Source organism: Podarcis raffonei, chromosome 1 (genome assembly GCF_027172205.1).
Source record: "Podarcis raffonei isolate rPodRaf1 chromosome 1, rPodRaf1.pri, whole genome shotgun sequence".
Classification (NCBI taxonomy): Eukaryota; Metazoa; Chordata; class Lepidosauria; order Squamata; family Lacertidae; genus Podarcis; species Podarcis raffonei.
In genome coordinates, this window is record NC_070602.1 from 36,417,212 (window position 1) to 36,428,822 (window position 11,611).

Here is an 11,611-nt window from a genome sequence, read left to right on the forward strand (position 1 = left end):
CAGTTCGGGCTTAGGTCCTAAGATAAGGAAGATAATGGATCCCCCCCCCCCGCAGACACATCACAAAGTGGGTGGTCCAGTGGTTGGCGTGTTGGATTAGGACCTGGGAGAGCAGGATTCAAAACCTCGCTTGGCCAGTCAGCTCATGGGGTGATCATTGGGCCAATCATTGCCTCTCGGCCTAGCATTCCTCATAGGTTTGTTGTTGGGATTAAATGAAGAGGAGAACTTTGTGTGCCATCTTGAGTTCCTTGGAGCAAAAGCTAGGATATCAATGTGGCAAACAAATGAATAAGTTGGGTTTTTTTATGCTTTATCCTACACTGTTTAGGAGCCACCCAATATCCTCCACAAAATGAATTGTCTGCAGACCAACCCTGGCAATTGTCCATGTTGGGCTGGCACACCCATGACATGATTCCTCCAACTCAAGAGTTTTGCTTCACAAAAATGACCAAAAAGGTGGGGAAGGCTATAAGAAGAGCCACTGCTCGAAATCACTGCTCTTTCACTTCTGTGTGGTTATCTCCAAAGCACCTGCAATGTAGCTTGATTTTACATCGCACAAAGGAGTTGGGCAAAGTCGGGTCAAGTGAATGTTTCATAGACTATATCTTTGCAAATATTTTCAAAACAAAGAGGCTATTCTTTACAGTTTCTAAATGATGTGGCAGATAAAGAAAGCATACACAGCCACGTGAGAACCAACTTCTTTCTCCGCTGCAGCATAAATTGTCTCATTAACTGTTATTGTATTTGTTTTCATTTAAAAAACGCTTTAACCATTGAACACCAACTGAATCATTCTTCCCCTTATAATGGTCTGCAGGGGGATTTGTTTTTGAAAACTTGTCAAGATTGGAGGCTCATGCAAGGAAACAACACAACTGTGGCTTTTGTATGGCTAATTTTGCACAATTATTATAATTAAGTTAAATTTGCTCTGACGTGAATGGGATACATAAAATCTGCAAAGTATGTTAACTTTTATTGTGTTCTGAAACTTACAAAACCTGTTTATTGTTGGGAGTTATACCTAGAGATTAAAACCAATACAAAGGAGGCTGCAAATTAGTATAATCTTTCAAAAGGAGGCAATTTGAATGAGTTGTTTGCTTTCCAACTCAAACTGGATCACATTTCTGAGGCCTGCTTTGAATTACTCTCATGGAAGTGCAAGGGGAATGAGCTCTGGCGAGGGGAAAGGAAGAAAGGAGATGTCTGTGCCAAAATGTAATGTGTTTGTTTTTATATATTTGAATTTATATACCCTGCCTCTTCTTGGGGACATAAGGAGGCAAGGTAAAACCAAATAACCTACAAATAAAGCTAGAAACTCAAGATTTGGGTGGCTAGTTCAAATGTAAACTACCGTATTTTTTGCTCTATAAAACTCACTTTTTCTCTCCTAAAAAGTAAGGGGAAATGTGTGTGCGTCTTATGGAGCGAATGCAGGCTGCGCAGCTATCCCAGAAGCCAGAACAGCAAGAGGGATTGCTGCTTTCACTGCGCAGTGATCCCTCTTGCTCTTCTGGCTTCTGAGATTCAAAATATTTTTTTTCTTGTTTTCCTCCTCCAAAAACTAGGTGCATCTTGTGGTCTGGTGCGTCTTATAGAGCAAAAAATACGGTGAACCTCTTCCTATACTTCTGGCTTTAAGAATTTAGGAAGCTGCCTTAAACTGGACAAGACCGTTGGTCTGTCTATCTCAGCACTGTCTACACCAACTGGCAGTAGTTCTTCAGGGTATCAGATGGGGTTTTATATTTCCAGCTCTAGCTGAAAATGCCATAAATTGAACCTGCAACAACAGATGCTCTGTTTCTGAGCTCTGGCCCTTCCCACTATTAGTCTTCCCCCTGAAACTTTAAGGGGGTTAAAGACCAACCAATGTTTGATGTCCTAAGCTTGCTCTTTGCTCCTTGTTTGATCATTTCCCAGGCACCAAGTCTTCCTATATTCTCAAGGCTTCCCCTGCCGTATCCCATCACCTTTCCTCCAGCTCCATTTCCCGCCCTCCCTGTCTAGCACCACATCTTCTGTCTTGTCCTGACTGACTGCACTCTGTAGCTCTTCTTTTTCATGGGCTCGGGCAAAATGACCTTTCATTTCCCTCATGGAGCCAGCATTGAAAGAGTGTGTGCGCAAGCCCCTGATGCTGTAATAATCCTATACTCACTGGACACACGAATCTCACTGTAATCAATGGGAGGAATCCAACATAGTGATCCATCAGCAGAAGGATTTCTGGTTGCCTGGTTGAACTATCTGCCCTCCTCTCTCCCTGCACCCTGTTCCAGAGTTTCCCCTATGCCTCCACAAGCCAATTTGGTCTGCAGGAGGAAGAGAGGGGTGAAGCCTGCAGAAGTCCTCATTAACTGAATCCTGCCCAGTAAGACTTGCTTCTTAGTTGACGTGCTCTTACAAAGTGTGCAGACTGCATTATTGAAGATATAAACAATGTTACAATCTCACTCTTCAGCCTAATTCATTGCTGCAGAAATGCAGCATAGAAGCTCATGTCACAAGGAAGGACTATAAGATTGCCTGTCTGAAATCCTGAAGAGCTCCAGCTCATCGTTGTAGACAATATTGAGTTAGATGTGTCGGTGGTTTGACTCTACTCACAACAGCTTTCTACAGTCCTTTGCTTTTACTACACTGTTCCCAATGTTTTGTAGGAGTAACCATGTTTTAGCATGATAGAAGGCTGAACATCTGGGAGCAGATGATGGACATCCTATAGAAAATTGTTGCTACTTGGTCCTCACTGTTGTTAGCACACTTCGAGAACAGAGACCAAGGCGGGCCCTATGATTAGGCAGAGTGAAGCAGCTGCCTTAGGCGGTAGCTACTAAGGAAGGGAGTGTCATGTGGCCTGCTAACCTCAAATGCAGTGGAAGACATTGTCCTTTCACCAGTATTGGAGTAAGATTCAACTACCAGTCCAATTGGCTTCTGTATGTGCTATATTGTCCTTTGCCTCAGGCAGCAAAATGTCTTGAGCTGGCCCTGACAGGGTCTATTCATACCTTTAGTTATCCTTAAATCTTCAAAGAGCAGCAGTCTAAGAGCCTTGGCAGCAGTAAGAAAGGCACTGTTGGTAAGTGGTTCCCAGATCTCAGAATTGGGAGTCTGCCAGACAGGATTGCACTCCCTCTGGATGAATGGGCAGGTGGTTTATGGGTGCTCTAGGAGCCACCTTTGTCCATGAAGGCCCAGGCAACCTCTGTGGTGAAGAGTAGCTATCATCAACTTTGGCTGGTGTGTCAACTACACCGTTTCCTGGACAGGGATAACTTGGCCAATCTATCACATGTGTTGGTATCCTCGTGGCTGGACTATTGTAATGCACTCTGTGTGGGTCTTTCCTAGCTGCTGGTCTGGAGGCTGCAGCTGGTGTAGAACCCCACAACCTGGGTGGTGGGTGCTGTTCCTTACTGGGCACATATCACGCCAGTGCTGAGGGATCTGGCTGCTTATTAGCCACCAAGCTAATTACATACAAAGCCTTAACTAACTCTGGGCCATTGTTGGCATCCTTCTGTCTTGAGAGACAATGGAGGAGTGTGCCTTGGGGAGTGAAGTCAAACTGAGGAAAGGTGCATTGCTTGCTGTGGCTGTAGAGAGACTGAGAGACATGTTTTATTGCAGCTGGGGCAGATGAAGAAGCCAGTTATGCTGCTGCAGACGCACCATGGCATTCTAACAGTTTTCATTGTTGTGTTTGTTCATCATTTCTTTTATCCAATATTTTAATTAATGATGTTTAAACATTATGTATCTCAATTATGTATTGGTTTGTGTGGTTTTTTTGCAACTTGCTTAGAAGCCATGTTGGCCCATAAGTGGTATATACATTCATAAATAATAATATGAAGATAGAGAATTGTGGCCCTTCAGACGTTCTTGCACTGCAGCTCCCATCAGCCCCAGCTAACATGATCAATAGTCAGGAATTATGGGAGTTGTAGTTCAACAACATCTGGTGGACCACAGGTTTTCCAGGACTGGTCAAAGGCCTAGGGACCTTTTCAATATTTTTATCTTCTCTCTATCCCACAAGCCTTCAAAAGTAATTACTGCCTTTAAAAAGGAATGATCGTGATATATTTACTTGGAGGTCTGTTGTCAGGCAGAAAGGCAAGCTATAAATACTTTAAAGTAAAATAAAAAAATAAAAACTTACATACCCTCTGAACTCAAAATATCCACTCTAGCTTTAAATAATTTCCAGTTTGACCAAATTCTTCTCAAAATGTGGCAAACACTGCTTAATAATTACAAATACTACCAGCCCAGTTACTGTTAAGGGGTTCTAGTAATTAATTTGCTGAAGTGCCATAGATAGATTTAAAGCATATAATTTCTCACATATAAATGAGAAAGAGAGCTGAATAATGGCTTTACACTTTTTTTAGCAGACATTTTATTTGAGGCTCATTGAACTATGATCCAAATCAGCTTTTGTTCCAGTGTGCAAGCAGTGAATTCTTGCCACCACCACTACCCCGCCCCCGTCCTCAAGCCTCCTCACTCAAGCTACTGAGCATGCCAAACATATTAGAGAACTTCTTGTACAAATATTTGTTGGTTTTCATACTAGAATGTGTCATTATTAATCAACAGAATAAATTGCATTTCCCCCCACTGCTGTCCAAAAAAAGCTTATGCTGTGAAATCAGAACTGTTTGCAAATCAATCAGGCAGACACTCTCATGAATTCTTAAGATAACCGAATGCTTGCCAAAATCACTAGAAAAAGAACATTGCAACTTGTTTACTGAAATAAAGAGGCAATGGGATGGTCTCATCCTAACATGACCCCTTACCTGCAGATTTACCTTATGCTGTTTGTTTGTTTGTTTGCTTGCTTACCTTTCTAGATAACCAGATGTGTGAAATGCTTTATTATAAAGACCATTGCTTTATTAAGAAAAGAAATGGAGGTAAGGGCAACACGGGTACCACCAGTGCAGATTATACCGAACATTCGTAGTGGAAAGCTTTGAAGAGCATCAGATAGTTATCTTCACACTCAGCAACTGGGTCACAAAATGACTGATGAGATCATTTGGAAAACCTGCCCGATAATTCCAGAATTCAGAATTTTATGCAAGTTTAAATACACAACAGAATATAATCCATGGACTGCTTTGTGATTTGCTGAGTTCATAGAATCATAGAATCATAGAATCATAGAGTTGGAAGAGACCACAAGGGCCATCGAGTCCAACCCCCTGCCAAGCAGGAAACACCATCAGAGCACTCCTGACATATGGTTGTCAAGCCTCTGCTTAAAGGCCTCCAAAGAAGGAGACTCCACCACACTCCTTGGCAGCAAATTCCACTGTCGAACAGCTCTTACTGTCAGGAAGTTCTTCCTAATGTTTAGGTGGAATCTTCTTTCTTGTAGTTTGGATCCATTGCTCCGTGTCCGCTTCTCTGGAGCAGCAGAAAACAACCTTTCTCCCTCCTCTATGTGACATCCTTTTATATATTTGAACATGGCTATCATATCACCCCTTAACCTCCTCTTCTCCAGGCTAAACATGCCCAGCTCCCTTAGCCGTTCCTCATAAGGCATCGTTTCCAGGCCTTTGACCATTTTGGTTGCCCTCCTCTGGACACGTTCCAGTTTGTCAGTGTCCTTCTTGAACTGTGGTGCCCAGAACTGGACACAGTACTCCAGGTGAGGTCTGACCAGAGCAGAATACAGTGGCACTATTACTTCCCTTGATCTAGATGCTATACTCCTATTGATGCAGCCCAGAATAGCATTGGCTTTTTTAGCTGCCGCGTCACACTGTTGGCTCATGTCAAGTTTGTGGTCAACCAAGACTCCTAGATCCTTTTCACATGTAGTGCTCTCAAGCCAGGTGTCACCCATCTTGTATTTGTGCCTCTCATTTTTTTTGCCCAAGTGCAATACTTTACATTTCTCCCTGTTAAAATTCATCTTGTTTGTTTTGGCCCAGTTCTCTAATCTGTCAAGGTTGTTTTGAAGTGTGATCCTGTCCTCTGGGGTGTTAGCCACCCCTCCCAGTTTGGTGTCATCTGCAAATTTGATCAGGATGCCCTTGAGTCCATCATCCAAGTCGTTGATAAAGATGTTGAATAAGACCGGGCCCAAGACAGAACCCTGTGGCACCCCACTAGTCACTCTTCTCCAAGATGAAGAGGAACCATTGATGAGCACCCTTTGGGTTCGGTCAGTCAGCCAGTTACAAATCCACTGAGTGGTAGCATAGTCAAGACCGCATTTTACCAGCTTCTTTACAAGAATATCATGGGGCACCTTGCCAAATGCCTTGCTGAAATCAAGGTAGTTATTTGAATGAAGTGGCTTAACAACGGCTGCAGTAAGTCATTGTACATTTGTTGGACAATATCTGAGGGATTCTAAGCGGTTTCTTCTCCAAGCAGGACAAAAAGCCTTTGAGTGGCATTTGAGAAGTATCTGGTGTTAGCCCTATTCAAAGAAGACCCACATGGCTAATTTAGGTCTATCAATTTCAATAGGTCTACTACTCTGAGTACAACCTAGGTGGCTATAACCCAAACTTTCTTGTGGACCCCACAAGGAACAAACACACTATCTGGTCAACCAAAAATTATGTCTCCTGCTGATCATAGCTATGATAGGCACTGCAGTAATAAGACCCTATTTTTTTAATTCTATTAAACTTATATACCACTTGATTGTAAAAATAGCAAAAAAACACACCAACAACCTTAGTTTACAAAAGGATAAAACATAAAAACTGAGAAGAATTCACAGCCATACTTTAAAACAGACAAAGGTTAAAATACTAAAGCAGTTTAAAATTACCTCTACTGTCTAAGCATCTGGGTAGGCTTGTCTAAACAAGAATGTTTTTAGCAGGCACTGAAAAAGTACAGTAAGCCCACAACTTATATGCATTTAACTTTTGCACAATCAGCCTTAGGCACTTGGCAATGAAAAGAAATAAAAAAGGAAGTGGAAAGAGAGCAAGCGTCTGGGAAAAAAGACTTTGGCAATCCCACCTGCCATTGCACCCAGTGTGTTTTGAATATATGTGATTTTCACTTCAGGTACAGTCCTGGGATTGTATCACCTGGGTAAGTTGTGGACTTACTGTACAGTGAGGGCACCTATTTGATCTCAATAGGCAGGGAGTTTCTTTTTTTATAACAATTTTTATTAATTTTAACATATAAATTATAGTACATACCACAAAACTTCACCACTTATGCAATCTTTTTTTTGGACTTCCTTCAGCACCTCTGCTGATCCACCGTTTTGACCACTTCTTATGCATTTCTTAAATTCATATTGCCTTTAATTATCTTAACTTTAATTATCTTAACTTTAATTAACTTTAATTAACTTTAATTATCTTAACTAGCCATCCTCCTTTATTCATTTTTGCAGTAGTTCCAGTAATTCACCTTACAAAACTTCTTGCAAACCTACAAACGTAGTCTGATCATCACAATTACTTTTCAAATAGTCTGTAAATTTATCTTCTGTGAATTTCTGGTCCTGCAGATTTCGAATCCTTCCTGTTAGTTTATCTAGTTCTGCATAGTCCATTAATTTCATTCTCCATTCTTCTTTCATCGGTAATTCTTCTTGCTTCCATTTTTGTGCCAATAATATTCTTGCTGCCGTCGTTGCATAAATAGGCAGGGAGTTTCAAAGTGTAGGTGCTGCAAGACTGAATGACTGAGTTCTTACAAATCTGGAATGGGTATTTTGTGGCAACAGTTCCGACGATTGAAGAGGTTGCCTGGGCACATGTGGGGTCAGATGATCTCATAGGAAAACTGGTCCCAAGTTGTTAAGGGCTTTATATGCTAATATGACATTGCCCCAGTAGCAAACTGCATATATTTATGTCATACTCTGAACATGACATGTGATATGCTAGTGACTTGATAAAACCTAATTGTTCAATCTGACAACAGAATACCAAAGGCCTGCATCAGGGGTGAAGAACCTCAGGCCCAAGAGCCAGATGTGGTTCAGCTCATCTCCAGCATGCTGCACATAATGAAATACAGTCTTGAGTCTGAAAAAAGTTCCTCACATGAAGAAAGTGCACTGTGATCCATAAGTCTGACTGTTAAATCTGTGGCTGTTTCTTGAGCAGAGAAACAATACCTGCTCTTGGACAAGTGCATTCAGAACATGGAAGAAGGATTTGGACATGGCAGCATATTTCCATCAAAAGAAAACAAAAGGAGCCCATACAAATTAACTAAATATTCTCTGGGTGGTAGTGGAAATGGGACAATCTGTCAGTTTCAGCATCTCTCAATTGTTCATTTTCTCAGTATCAAGTCCAGGCCTCCACATTTCCACATCAGTTTGCTGTTTAAAAAAAGGGCAGGGGAATTCCTCTTGAAAATTCAGCAGCATTTCAATTTTTTCCTAATATTCATATGTGTGTGCAATTTTGCCAAATACACATACTTTTGCAAAGCAATCTCCCCTAATTCAATTCACTTTTGCATGTTACTTTCACCAAAATATGGATTTTATGCACATCTTACCACAGAATATTCGTTTTTGTACACACAACCTGGCTGGAGAACTCCATTGCAAAATTCAGAAAAGTGTGAATTTTGACCAACAACTGTGCTTCAGTTCTTGTATTGTTTTGGAAAGTGAATATTAGGGAGTTTATCCTTTAAATGCAAATGGAGTCTAATTTTTTCTCCTCCTTTACTTATCAATCAATCAAATCTAATTGTAAGGAGAAATTCATCTTCAAAAGATTGTAGCTTATTGCTCCGAAAATCATTCAGTGCTGTTCCCTCCCTTCCCCTCATTCCTGGATCCAAAGAACCACACAATTAATCCCAAATGCTCAAAGGGGCTTTGCACCTGTTTCCCAAACAGCAGCCTACCATGCTTCATAGTGGGCTATGCTGGGAAAGTCATGGGACTTTCAGATCATCTGATATTGCACATTGGTCTGACACTCAAAGGGAGAAAAGTAAAGTATGGTGGGCATGTCTGGCCCTTGGGCATCACCTACAATGATGTTCTTAATAGACCCATGCGTCTATTTTATTCTGATTTTTTAATATATATACTTTCTTGCCTTGTAGTTTTAGACACACCTGTTTCCTTCCTTTCTACTATGGATTGCTTTACATTCACATATATACAGTCATACCTCATGTTACATTTGCTTCATGTTACGTCTTTTCAGGTTGCGTCCAGTGCGACCCAGAAGTACGGGAAAGGGTTACTTCTGGGTTTCGTCCCTCGCGCATGCACAGAAGCACTAAATTGCACTTTGCACAAGTGCCAAATCACGCCGCGCACCTGCGCAGATATGGCACTTCAGGTTGCGGGCTTTTCAGGTTGCGAACGGGCCTCCAGAATGGATCACATTTGCAACCAGAGGTACCACTCTATTGCTTTTGCTGTACATGCTGATAGCTGAGATGATCATTTGGAAAGAAACTATAAAGGATGGATGGTGAATTTCTGAATTAATCTGATAATTCATCCATGTACTGGAGTATCATGATTGTGATGTACCTACCTGCTGAAAAAAGAACAATGTTTGAATATTTTGCCTCAGTAGCTCTATACACTGTTAGTAGGTAAAAGCAACAATAATAGCAGCAGCGGCCATATAGCCCAAGAAAATTTTAAATATCAACTCATAAATTCAACAAATGATATTCATAGAGTAACTGAACTCTGTGTTAGAAAGATGTCTGCAAACATGACATGAAGGATAACACATTAATCCCACTGTATGGGAATCTCTGACAGACGACTGAAGTGCCTGGAGACAGTCAGGCCATGTATCCATAGCAATGAAAAGGGATACGGGTGGCACTGTGGTCTAAACCACTGAGCTTCTTAGGCTTGCCGATCAGAAGGTTGGCAGTTCAAATCCACGCAATGGGGTGTGCTCCCGTTGCTCGGTCCCAGCTCCTGCCAACCTAGCAGTTTGAAAGCACACCAGTGCAAGTACATAAATAGGTACCACTGCAATGGGAAGACATTTCTGTGCGCTCTGGCTTCTGTCACAGTGTCCCGTTGCACCAGAAGCAGTTTACTTATGCTGGCCACATGACCCAGAAAGCTGCCTGTGGACAAATGCCTGCTCCCTCAGCCTGAAAGCGAGATGAGCGTCACAACCTCATAGTTGTCTTTGACTGGACTTAACCATCTAGGGGTCGTTTACCTTTACCTTTACCACAGCAATGACCAGAGGAGGAATGACCACTGGGGGAGCACAGAGAGAAGAAAAGCCGCAGCACATCTGCTGCAGCACAAGCGGACACCTTCATCTGCCCCACCTGCAATAATACATGTCTCTTCTGTATTTGTCTCTACAACCATAGCAGGTGACATAACTCTCCAATGGTTGACTTTACCCCCAAAGGCACACTCTTACATTGTCTCCCATGAAAAGATGGATGTCAACAAAAACTAAAAAAGGCGAATCTGTTCAAGAAAGAGACCTTGGAGTACAGTTATTGTTAGACAACTGAAGCTGCCTCATACATATATGTGTGGAATTTACCTGTTCTCAGAAGAGTCTCTCTCTCTCTCTCTCTCTCTCTCTCTCTCTGCTTTGGTGTATTTGTGTACCTTGCCACCTTGTGGCAGTTTGCGATATTTACATGAATCTGCCAACAGCTACTTAACAGTATGCACAAATGGACTCCGCAGAGCATGTTTCAGCTGTACTTCATGGAAATGCGTAATCTGCCAGCCTTGTTTTGCAAGCCTTGTAAATGCTGATTTTGCTTTATAGCTATTTATGCTGCATTCATATTTGTGGCATAAAGAGAAGCGCAAATAGACATTTGGCTTTTCATTAATAGGTGCTTGATTCCTAGGTATTGTCTAATTTGGAGGAGTTTGATGCAATCACAGCCTCTTGAGTTAGAAGCAACAGCCAGAGAGCTTTCGGGGAGGGTGGGGGGTAGATGCTTCTGCATGGGACTAAGTCTAGGATGCACTGCATCAGCTGTGCTGGTTCCTAGCCTGGTGTGGGGAACCTCGGGCCTGGGGGCCAAATGTCTCCCTTCAAGCTGTGCGCCCAAGCCTTTGGGACTCTTCCCAGCCCCCTCCTTCTCTCCCATAACACAACTTACACCAACACTCTCCTATGTTGCTTTTACCTGGCTCAAAAAACTGGGGTGCGTCTTTCTTGCTGGATGGAAGATGAAGAGGTATGTGTCTGTGTGTGGATATAGAACCTTCTGACTTTTGCGTGGCTGAAATGCAGCCTACTACAAATAAGTAAGTCCTGTCCATTGCCCCTTCTGGCCCCACCCACTGCTGGAATGTGGCCTAGGGAAGAATGTGGGCCTCGTGGAGTTGAAAAGGGTTCTACATACCTTTCCTAGAATGCTCTCAATTAGTCTACATGGCAAACTGTAAAAACTCCTGGGTCTGCATGGATGGCACTGTCATTAGAAAAGAATTTTGTCCAAAACTTTATTTAGCATATTACCTGCTTCCTGGGGGATCCTATATTCAGCAGTGAAAAGAACCTCCTACCAAACAGAAGGTAACCTCGGATAATGAAATCTGTTTAAAGCAGGCATAGGCAAACTCGACCCTCTACCTGTTTTGGGACTACAA